A 12,432-nucleotide genomic window follows, 5' to 3' on the forward strand; every position below is an offset into this window, starting at 1 on the left:
TCAAATTACCATCAAATTGATTAAGTATTATATATTGATCACTACTTATTATTGATTTCCTTTGTTTATCACTAAATATCATTGATTCTCTTTGTTGATTACTAAATATGGGTGAATCAAGTAGCATCCGTCGCAACAACTATAATATCTCGTTGCAACAATCGTAGTATCCGTTAAACAAATGACATAGTTGTTGAACAAGTCCTTACTCTTGTTGGATAAAACACAACAAGTTACCCACTTTCGCAACAAGTCACTCAACTTGTTGGAAAAACCCCAACATGTAACATAGTTGCCGCAACAAGGCTCCGCGCTGTTGCAACAAATTGCTTATTTGGGGAAATCTTTCACAGCTGATAAAACATAAGTTACTAGTTGTTGCAACAAGTCCCGTTACTTGTTGGATAAAACCCAACAAGTTACGTACGTTGCTGCATTCATTACTTGTTGAAAACTCGTTTCCGCAATTTATTAATAACAATACACACATTTGTGATTTGAACACGATCAACATATCATATAAACCAAGTTCACAAGCACCAAGAACATTTAAATTACCATTCTAAAAAGAATAACATTAAAATGTCATAAAGTTCCGACAAATAACTATTATTACAACACAAGCAATTAACAACTATGGAGCATTTCGGCTTGGACAACAACTACAAATCTGTTGGATATTTTCTACAAACAAAACCAAATAACTGAAGCTATGTCCAACAATTTGTAGTTGTTGAACATTGTCTACTTGTTGCCACAAGTGTAGAACTTGTTGCCACAACTATAAATCCGTTGGGTATCTTCTATAAACATGTAACCGTATAAATATCGTGACAAGAACAAAAAAAAACCATCTATTGATATCTTTTCCCAAACCCTAAACCATACCAGGACAACAACAAAAACCATCTATTTCACTACAAACACACTACAACAACAACCGAATTTTATCCAAACTTTTCAATATTCCTTTTTAGTAGGGGAGGGGGGTGGTGCAAAAAAAACACAAAAACTTTTCAATTTTTTTTTTTTTAAACAAACATTTTTTTTTGGAAGGGTGGGGTGTGGGGGGTGCAAAAAAAATTTTTTTTCAAAACTTGCTTTTTTGGGGGGGGGGGGGGAGGAGGGGGGGTTAGTGAGGGGTGGGAGGAGGAGGAGGGGGGGGGGGGGCTGGTGAAAAATTAAAAAAAAAATCGAAAAATTTTTAATTTTTTTTGGGGTGTGGGGGGGAGGATGGGAAGAGGAGAGGATAGGTAAGAAAAAATCAAAACTTTTTAAAAAATTATTTTTTTGGGAGAGAGGTTGGTGAGGGGGGGGGTCGTGAGGGGTGGGAGGAGGAGGGAGGGGGGGGGCTGGTGAAAAAATTAAAAAAAAATCAAATTTTTTAAAAAAAATTTGGGGGGTAGGGGGAGGGATGGGAAGAGGAGTGGAGGGTAAGAAAAAATCAAAACCTTTTAATTTTTTTTTTTTTTTTTTGGGGGGGAGGGGAGGAGGGTTGAGAGGAGGAGGACGAGGAGGACGAGGGTGTAAAATAAATAAATAAATCAATTTTTTTGGGGTGGGGGGTAGTGAGGGGTGGGAGGAGGAGAGGTGAAAAAACAAAAAAAAAATATCAAAACTTTTTAAATTTTTTTTTTTGTGGGGGGGGGGGGGGTGGGGATGGGGGATGAGGATGGAGGCTGGTAAGAAAAAATCAAAACTTTTTTTTAAATTTTTTTTAAGTGGGGGGAGGGGTTGCGAGGAGGAGGAGGGGGTGAAAAAATAAATAAAGAAAATAAAAAAAATTTAAATTTTTTTTGGAGGATGAGGACGGGGGTGGGGAGGAGGAGGGGGAGTGAAAAATAAATAAAGAAAATAAAAAAAAAAAAAAAATTTGGGGAGGGGTATGTGTGGTGCGGGGTTAGGGTGTTGGGAGGAGGATGGGGGTGAAAAAAAAAAAGAAAATCAAAAAAAAATTGGCGGGGGGGTGGGGTGTGGGCGGCATGGGGTCGGGGGTGGGTCAAAGTGTTAAAAATAAAACTTGAGTGCAAAGCGTTAAAAATAAAGTTGAGGGTTAAAGTGTCTAAATGAAAACTTTTGGGCAACTTCAAAATCCCTTAATCACTAATAGAAAATTATCACCTCCACCTAATAATTAAAACTTGAGTTACCTCTCCGAAAATAAAAAACTAAAGAGTCACCAATAATTAAATGCCCCGAGTGAGATGAAGTAGGTGGCTAGTCATAGAGTGAGCCATTGACTGCTCATGTGGCTACTTCCCTTTTTAATAGGCCCTTATCTTGACTTTGGGATTAAAATAAGGTAAAATTTCTCAAATGACTACCTTATCAGTAAATTCCTACCATTTGTAGCTATCCTTTTTAATATTACCATTCGTAGCTAAAAATCACCGATTTGTGTATGTTTTCGCATGTATTTGTTTCAAAGATACATGAGCATGCGGTAAAAAAAGGAACAGTTCTCTTTTAATTTAGGTCAATTTGATGGTATTAAATGAGAAATTAAGATATTTTTTACCTTCTTTCCGCAAAATCTCGTAATATTTCCTTTCCTTACACGTTTTTCTTCTTCCATGCATTCTTCCACATTCAAACGTAAAAATTCAAATTTCAAATTAAATCTTCAACACCTCGAAAATACATTGACAAAACAAACACGATCAATCATCAGGTATTTCGTGCAAAAACACCGTTTTGATTTCACAAATTTCGTCCATTCAAGTTGTATTTATGTGATTTCAAAACAACACGATCAATTAACAGCAAATGTATTTGAAATTTTCAATATTGATTTCGTTTTTTATTTACCCATGTATTTGATAGCATAACTAATGTATTTGAAGTTTCCAATCAAACTCCATGTATTTTATATTAAATCTTATGTATTTGTGTGAGTAACAATTTGCATCACCCATGTATTTGATGGGATTAATTTGAACAAAATACATAAATATATAGAAACTTACCATGTATTTGCGTCACCCGTGTATTTGAAACTAGATGAACTGATGGAATTAATTTGAACAAAATACACAAATATATAGAAAAACTTACAAAAATACACCACCAACTACAACAATTGGTAGTTATATCATAGAACATACACAAATACATATATTTTTCGTCTTCTCAAAATCCTAAAAAACTTTCTCTCTCCCCTTCTCTCGTGTGCGCCGCCATAACCACCACCATGGCTCGAAGCAAAAACAATCACTTCCACCAAGTTGATTTTGTGGAAGAATAATAACACAAATAGCGAAAATTTCACGAAACAAAGGAGATGGGATAGAACGTGAGTACTTTAAGGCTTCTTTTTCCTTTTTTTGAAAAAAAAAAAAAAGAATATGACGAATCTTCTTGATTGGTGAGAATGGAAGTGAAATTTTTGCAGAAGGGTGAAGAGAGGAAGAAGACGATCATAAAAGGTAAGAAGTTATGAAAAAAGAGAGAGAATGGTAATGTATATTAAGTGATTAATATTGTTACCATTAAAAGGGGATATGGGATTGGGGGTGCTAATTTTTAGGTGTATTTGTGAAATGGTAATTCAAAAATTACTGTGTCGCTATAATAGTTAAATTAGAAAAGTATTTAGTTATTATTAGTAATTAAAATAAAAGGTAGTTATTACCACTAATTATGTATTAGAAGTAGCTATAACGCGTAAAAATTCCTTAAAATAACTTGGACACCAATATCAATTTTAGCTGATATCTCCAATCAAACATGAAATAAATTTAATCTAAAAAATTAAATTGAAATAATCCACGCATCCCTTAAACCAAACAGCCCACTACTTGTTAAAAATGACTACTTTAAATGCCTCCATCATGAGGTCCATGGTACGTGTTGTTCAATCACGAAGATGTGGTTTTCCGGTCAGGGAATAACAATATATATTAGCCATATGGCATTGGTCAATAACAAAGTCAAGATTTTCGCTAAATGAAGTAAAAAATTTTATTTTTTTTTAAAATAGATACACAAAAATGTCAAGGAAAACAACCTAGCTACTCACAAAATAATCGTGTGTCTCTCTCAAAAAGGTTTTCCCAACATATTTGTTGTCTCCCCATTTCGTGTTTGTCCTCAGTTTCTCGGGGATTTTCATCCCATTGTTATGGTATTTCCCCAATTGTGATTATGTGAGTTATATCAGTTAAAAAAAAGATGGGTTTTGTGGTTTGCAATTTTCACGAAAATCCAAATATTGATCCAATATATGGAGGAGATTGTCTGAGTGTTCCATTCGTAAAGGTAAGAATTCCCTTTTTGTAGCGTTATACATGCAGTGGCATAGTTGTTATTTCGATTAGAAATTAGAGTTTTATCGATTTTTAATAGGAGATCGATAAAATATAACAAAAGAGGTGGATAAACAAAACAAAATAAATTTTAAACCTTTTGCCAGAAAATAACTCACCAATTCAAAGTTGGATATGATCTTAAAGATTTTGTGGACAAGTGTTTCATTTTTCAGAAACAAGACTACATGATGGCTTATGAGCCTATTATAAACATGAAATGTGTGTTGGAAAAGACATATTAGTTTTACCAAAACACCACCGTTATTTAAAAAAAAAAAAAAAAAAAGAAAGAAAGAAAGAAAAAAAAAAGCACATTCTTGACGTTGTCCAAACAACAAAATGATTGAACCAGTACATGTTTGCTAAGAAAACACTAATAAGATTGCTACATAAAATGCTCAATACAGAATAATTCAACTCAACACATCGAGGCTTGTCGACACACCACCACCATTAAAAAAGAAAGTTCTTGAACTTATCCAATCAACAAAAAGATTGAATCAATACATGCTTGGTAATAAAGTACATCGAATGCTCAGTAGAAGAATAATTCAACTCAACACACACATTAATTCCGCAATTCCATCATTTTATACCCTTCCATGCTGAAAGGGGTGGAGTTTCTGAATCTTTGTGAGTACTCATACCAGAAGAATACCTATCTCCTTGTACTGCATTAGCTGAAGCAATGGATTCAAGCTCTGTCATATCTTCTGATGTTAACCTTATGGAGAGAGCTTCAATGTTCTGGTTCAAGTTTTCAATTTTAGTGGTGTCCGGTATGGGACACACGTTGTTTCCCTGGTGATGCAACCAGGCTAAGGCTAGTTGAGAGGGGGTACATCCCTTCTTTGCAGCCATTTGACAAATCCTCGCATACAAATTTTTGTTATGTTCAAGATTCTCAGCCTGGAACCGTGGTAGACTCTGCAAAATTTGAAGATAAATGTCAACATTATGAAGGAAATAATTAGATACCAAGGGAGCCTTAAAGCAGTGGTAAAGTTGTCTCCATGTGACCTATAGGTTAAGGGTTTGAGCCGTGAAATCAACCATTGATACCTGCATCAGGATAGACTGACTACATTACACGCATTCGGTGGGACCCTTCCCCCGACCCTATGTGAACGCGGGATGCTTCGTGCACTGGACTGACCTTTATTAGATACCACAGCTGGCAAGTGGAATGGGGTGGGGTTTAAAGTCGAGAACATGTCAATAAACGCAAAACTAATTAATCATTTCATCGATCTGACGAGAAAGTATGTGAAAATTGAGCAAGTCTTTAGATAATAGAAATGTTAAACAAATGCACTTGTTCATCATTAATTGTGTAATGATCTCCAAAGGGATGTATAACAGGCTACTCCCACCCATTCAGTTCGGTCGAATGCTTAGATTCTTTCACATGGTATCAGAGGCCAACTTTGGCAAGAGCGTTTGCACAATCACTTAATCACTAACATTACTACGGGCCCACTCATTAGCCCGTTGAGACTACTATGTCTCCCTCTTAAATAGTTCACACTTCATGGCTTTTGATACCAGAAATTCGAAATTTTTATTGTTAGTGATATGATCCAAATCAAATACCTCAATACAAGAAACACTTTCTTTCCTCAAACAAGAAAATATACTAGCAACAGAAATGCACTGCAACTATACGTGATGCAATATGTTTTAAATCCAAAACAGTAAAGAAAATTACATGCAAAACCTTTCTATAGTTTTCATTTGACAAATCCTCAAGCAGCTTTAGACTTGATGACATGAAGCCATGTCCTAGGGGACTCTATGCTACAATCCCGATTCCAAGTTCTCTAGTAGATTAATAGGGAAGGCAAACATCAAGATCTCACACTGTTATTGAACCCAGACGCGAAAATAAGAGAAGAAGAAAAAACCTGCAAGTAGGGATTATTTCATCCTCTACATCTCTCGACCATAGAGACCATTCTAATTGTACTGCCGTTATTGGATGAATTGGATGTGCTCTTCTAAATGTTGATGCTGAAGCCTTGGAAAGACCTATATATTTTATTTTACCCTCTTCAACCAGCTTCTTAATTTCTTTGACCTAGTAAAAAAGGAATCTCAAGGGAATAAGAAACGCTGATCATTAAACATTGCAAATATGTGAAGACATAATAATATAAGAACCCGACTTAATTGGTGAGCCCGAACATTGCATCATTTTTTAGAATAAATTAACCAGTAACTTTGGATGTATAAATGGAAAAGGAGAGCTAACCGTGACTTCAATGGGCAAACGCGTATCAATTCAGTGTTGACAGTACAAGTCTATACAGTCAACATCAAGTCGCTTTAAGCTAGCCTCGCATGCTGCCCTAACATAGGCTGGATCTCCATGTATTTCTCTCTTTTCATATGTATAAATCATACCAAATTTTGTTGCTAACTCAATCTCATAGAAAATAAAAGTAACGACCAATCATTGCATTAGTAATGCTGTTATGTGGAGATCGAATCTCCTTATTATTACCAACCAATTGAATAGGGTATATAGTTCATATGTCCAAGAAAAAAAAAACACCCTAAAAACAAAGTAACAAGACTTTGAGCATTATCAAGAATGACTTTCTTGCTTATGGTACAAACATCAAAATTAGGAATTAGTTAAAAGGATAAACATCCAACTGCTACCATTCACCTCATATCAAGCAGCCAGCACCACCCCTCAGACCCCTCCAAAAAAAAAGAAGCGAAAGGTACAAGACTTTAAGCTTCAAGAACAATCCCGTTTTGCATAAGTAATAAGTAGCCGTTCCTGCTCAAACACTCCTCTACCAAAACCCAAAAACCTCAAAAAGGTACAACACATCAAGGACTATGTACAATCATTTTAATGCTTAAATGCAAAGAAATAGCCAGAGTACTCCAGCTCAGACAACACAAGAACCAATCACAGAACTCCTCTACCAAAAACCAACACCAAAAAGTACAACACTTTAAGCGTTATTTACAACCATCTTCATGCACAGACGTAGACAAGTTCGCAAAATAGTCTATACTTCATACCTCATATAAAGCAGAAATACTAACTACCCAAAAAACCAACACCGAAAGGATATTTTAGTGCCCGTTTGGCCATGGATATTTTTCACTTTTTTCCGGAATTTCATTCCGAAAAATTGTTTGGACATAAATTGTTATAATTTCCGGAACTCTAAAAACTCCAAAAAAGTTGTTTTCATAAATTTCACCCCAAAACGCTCATAAAATTAAAAAACAACTCCAATTATCAAATACATCAATTTCAACCAGAAAGCGCACATAACCTTTTTTCAAATTTCAAAACTTTTATGGCCAGCGCCCACTTAGTTTCATACAGAAAGAAGAAACACTGACTAATCACACACACACTTCTACCAACACCAAAATGCGTGTACAACAAAATCAAACATTACGTACAATCGTTACTACATAAACTCACAGAAATCCTCAAAAAAGGGGGAAAAAAGAAGAAGTAATATTTTAGCATTTGAACAAAGTGGGAAATAGTTGAATACCTTGCCAATGAGGATTTCATTAGTGTGGGGCCCATAGACATCAGAAGTATCCAGAAATGTGACACCAGAGTTAATGGCATTTAGAAATGGACGGAGGAGGGAGCATATATTTTAAACTTGTTCAGAATAATTATTTATCCGACTTTATAATTTATAGACGTCCTAATACCCTTATCTTGTTGGTAGCAGAACCGAACTCTCTTCGTCTCAATTATATGATATTTTTTTCATTTTTTTAGAGTTAATTTGACTAATTTTTTAAGCTAAATGAGATTATTTAACTTAATATTCTACAATTAAAATTTAGAGACTCATAAATTATACTATAAGTTACAATTTTTCTCTCATGAACAAATATATTATAAAGTGCTGGTCAAAGTTTACATACTCTTGAGTCTCAAAAAATGAAAAGTGTCACGTATATATCGGAGTATGCCTGGCAACCGGTTCCATTTAACCGGTTTTAGCCTAAGAACGGACCATTAAATCGAACCGGAACCGGAGAATGTTAATCCGGTTCCGAGCTAATCAGATAATAGTTAACCGGTCGGCTTCCAATATTTTGCAAACCTAACCGTCCTGGTCCAATATTTTAAAACCGGTTAAACCGGTGAAAATTTAAAAAAAAAAAAAAAAAAAAAAAAAAAAAGGGAATTAGCCGTTGGGCCGCCAGTCCGTTAATGGACGGGTGTGTAAGGTCCATTTGCAAAAATGGCCGTTGCCAAACGGCCATTTTGTTAATTTTTGGCCCCCAAATTTTTTTTTTTAACACTTTAACCCATCCCCCACCCCTATATAAATCCTTCTTCATTTTCATTTTAATTCACACCAATTCACTCTTCTTCATCTTTCTCTCAAATCTCAATCTCTCAATTATAGTTACTTTGCAATAATTAGCCACAAAGTCTTATTATAGTTTCAACTTTCAATTATTAATTTTGCAATTATAATATTATTGGTGGAGTTGGTGATTTTGCAATAATCCGAAGTAGCTTTGGTGGATTTGCAATTCTAGCCGCCTTCACTTTGTTGGAAATTAATCCGGCAATTTGGTACCTTCGTTCAACTCTATCTTTATTTTTCGCAATTTAATTCTAGCAATTTAATTTACGCAATTTAATTCTAACAATTTAATTTGTTATAATTTATTTTCTTGTGATTTATTTGATTGTGATTTAAATTAATTCTATTTAATAATGTCAAAGAGATTAAGACGTGGTGCCGTAGTAGTAGTCGTATTGTTAGGGGTGCGCTTAATGAGGAAACATTTGTGGAAGAAACACCTAATTTAGGTATTGATGTTGGTGGAAATAATCCACTTTTAGGTCATGAGGCAATGCAACAACATTTTACCGACACTTTTAATGAAGACTTAAATGATGATGATGAAACACAACCCCCCGAAAATCCCATAGGAGATACATGTCCTGCACAATCACATACACAAGACAAACCGCCTAGAACTCGTAAGCCAACAGCTAAAATTTGGAAATTTATGACTAAGAATAGGGAAAACCAATCAGCTACATGTAACATATGTGGACAAGTATTTAGTTTTAAGTAAGGAACTGGTAAGGATGGTGGAACGGGTACACTAAATTCTCATATGAGAACCAAACATATGGATGCTTGGGGAGAGCAAACGGGTTCAAATGTGGGGGATTCAAATGACGATAGACCCACGAACCGGTAGAAATTTTAAGTATGACAAGAAAAAAGAACGCGTGGAAATAGCTAAAATGGTAGCTTATGATTGTTTACCATTTTCCTTTCCCTCGGGTTTGGGGTTTGTTACTTACATTCAACGTTGTTATAATCCGTTATTTGAGGGTATTCCTAGAAGTACTTGTAGAGCCGATGTTATAGATTTGTTTAAAAAATATAGATTTTATTTGTGCCACGTAGTTAATTCTTTAAATTGTAATGTTTGTCTTACGGCTTGATTTGGGTCTTAGTATTAACCATTTAGATTTTTTTGCTATTACATGTCATTGGGTTGATGACAACTGGGTTATGCAAAAAAGAATTATAGCTTTTTTATATGACGAAGGAAAAGATCGTCACGATGGAAAAATTTTAGCCGATTCAATGTCTACTATTATGAGATTTTTTAACATTTATAGAAAAATACTTTGTATTGCTTTAGATAATGCTTCTAATAATACAAAGGCAATGGTTGGTCTTTTAAAAAGAGAAAAAACCCTCCTCTAAAAAATATTTTTCATGTAAGATGTAGTTGTCACATTTTAAATTTAATTGTTAAAGATGGTCTTGTGCATTTTGATGATTCTGTTCAAAAAGTTAGAAATGCTGTTGCGTTTCTTTTTTGTAATGCTAATAGGGGAAGAATTAGAGATTTTAAGAATGCTTGTGTGGAAAATAACCTTAGACCTAGGAAAATTCAAGTAGAAATTGAGACTAGGTGGAACTACACTTACATTATGCTACAACAAGCATATGAGTATAGGATTCCCATACAACAAGTTCACAACAAATATAATACTTGATAGTCGGGATTGGTTAACTTTTATGCATTGGGAAGATGTTAAAGAATGTATTGAACTCTTAGAAAATTTTTATAATGCAACTCTTGCTTTTCTAGACAATTCTATCCCACGAGTAACCGGAATTTTAGCCTACTTAGCGGAAATAGCTAGAGTTTTACAAGAGTATAAACATAAACCCGGTTATCAAGCGGCTATTTTTGAAATGATAATCAAATTTAAGAAGTATTTTTTTTCCCATCCCAACTTTATTTATATTGGGTTCCCTTTTAAATCCTTGTTTAAAACTGTCTTATACTAAAAATTTGGTTAGTCAAATTTATACATTTTTAGAAATTGAAGAGGAGTTCAACCATCTTTATTTGAAGCCGAACTCGCTATTGATGAAGAGTTTAGAAAAGTTTTTACTCATTATTCTAGTTTGGAAGAACGTGCGACACCGTTTGCTCCACGCCCACTACTTCTCAAAGTAGCAAAAGGGCTTGTCGGGTTTAAAAGTTTTACATTCACACCAACTTCTTCTTCTACGCAAACTTTGATGAATATAACTTTTATTTGATGCACCCAAATGTAGATATCAACCAACTGGATGAGGTGGACGTCTTAGCATGGTGGAAGAAGTACAAGGCAAGCTATCCGGTACTTTCAAGAATGGCTCGAGATATCCTTACGGTTCAAGTATCAACCGTGGCTTCGGAGAGCGCATTTAGCCAAGGAAGACAAAGAAATTGGAGACCATAGACATTCATTATCCGGCTTTAGCTTGCAAGTACTAGTGTGCATTCGAGATTGGATTAGATCGGAGCGACGCAACCAAAACTCGAAGCGGAGGAAGGCGAAGAGGAAGAAATTGAAGATTTGATAGCTAGTGGACCGGACCAAATGGAAGACTTTGAAGATATTTCCATGACCGAATATGATGTGAGGGAAATTAACGAAATGGTTCAAAATTGGTGATTTTATTATTCTACTATTTTTGTACAACTCATGTATTATTTGCAAGTTAAAAAAAATACAACTTGCAAATAAATGTTATCCAAGAATGAATAAAAATATGGCTCATTGAGCTTACTTCTATTTACTTGTGTTCATATTTTTACTTTTATTAAGTTAGGAATATACCTAAAATATACTAAGAATATACTTATAAGTATATTAAGCTATATAGTATACTTAAACATATATAAGTATATATAGTATATACTATATATAAGTATATATAGTATATATAGTATATAAGTAAGTATATATAGTATATATATTAAGTTATACATATATTTAGTATATATATTAAGTATATATATAATATATATGTATATATAGTATATATATTAAGTTATACCTATATATAAGTATATATAGTATATAGTACATATATATACATATATATAGTATATATATTAAGTTATACACATATTTAGTATATATATTAAGTATATATAGTATATATGTATATATATTAAGTTATACATATATTAAGTTATACATATATATAAGTATATGTAAGTTATACATATATATGTATACGAAAAACACTATTACGTATTCTTTGACTTGTTTGTTGGGGTCGTTAGTCAAGAATATTTAAACTTTAATTATAAAGTTGTATAACATATGTAAATATACCTACAATATACAAATAAATACTATAATATATATATATATAATACAAAAAACAAAAAAAAATATATTTTAAACACTCCAAACCGGACCGGTTCCGGTTTGGAGTTTAAAAATCCGCAAACCGGAACCGTTAAGCGGTTCCGGTTTTTAACCGGCAACCGGTTCCTTAACCGGTTCCATAACCGGTTCCGGTTGGAACCGGTTGCCACCTCTATATCGGAGGTATCAAGAAGGGAAAAGGGTGACGCCGGAATTGATGGCATGGTGTATGAGTTTGATCATATCTGGTTCGGGTTTGGCCGAATGCGCGGGCCATATAAAGCAGACATACCCATATAACCAAGTCTTTGAGTCCAACACATACTTCAAATACCTGTGAGCCCAATTTGATTCCTGGCACTTTTGTTCCCTCATTCACCATTGCTGTCATTCAAGCTTAAGCTTATTACTCTGCAAAATATGAAGGAC

General features: G+C 34.2%; 1 protein-coding gene and 1 pseudogene across 1 annotated transcript in view; both read right to left on the reverse strand.

Moving 5' to 3' along the window:
* The window catches only part of LOC132047275 (auxin-induced protein PCNT115), a 24,660-nt gene extending 16,750 nt beyond the window's left edge, over positions 1–7,910 (reverse strand). Inside the window, exon 1 of the mRNA XM_059438388.1 lies at positions 7,838–7,910. The gene's annotated coding sequence lies outside the window, so the exon portion shown is untranslated. The remainder of the gene's footprint in view (positions 1–7,837) is intronic.
* On the reverse strand, positions 4,587–12,385 carry LOC132060687 (probable aldo-keto reductase 4; annotated as a pseudogene).
* Between the last annotated feature and the right edge of the window lie 47 nt (positions 12,386–12,432).

Source organism: Lycium ferocissimum, chromosome 1 (assembly GCF_029784015.1).
Source record: "Lycium ferocissimum isolate CSIRO_LF1 chromosome 1, AGI_CSIRO_Lferr_CH_V1, whole genome shotgun sequence".
Classification (NCBI taxonomy): Eukaryota; Viridiplantae; Streptophyta; class Magnoliopsida; order Solanales; family Solanaceae; genus Lycium; species Lycium ferocissimum.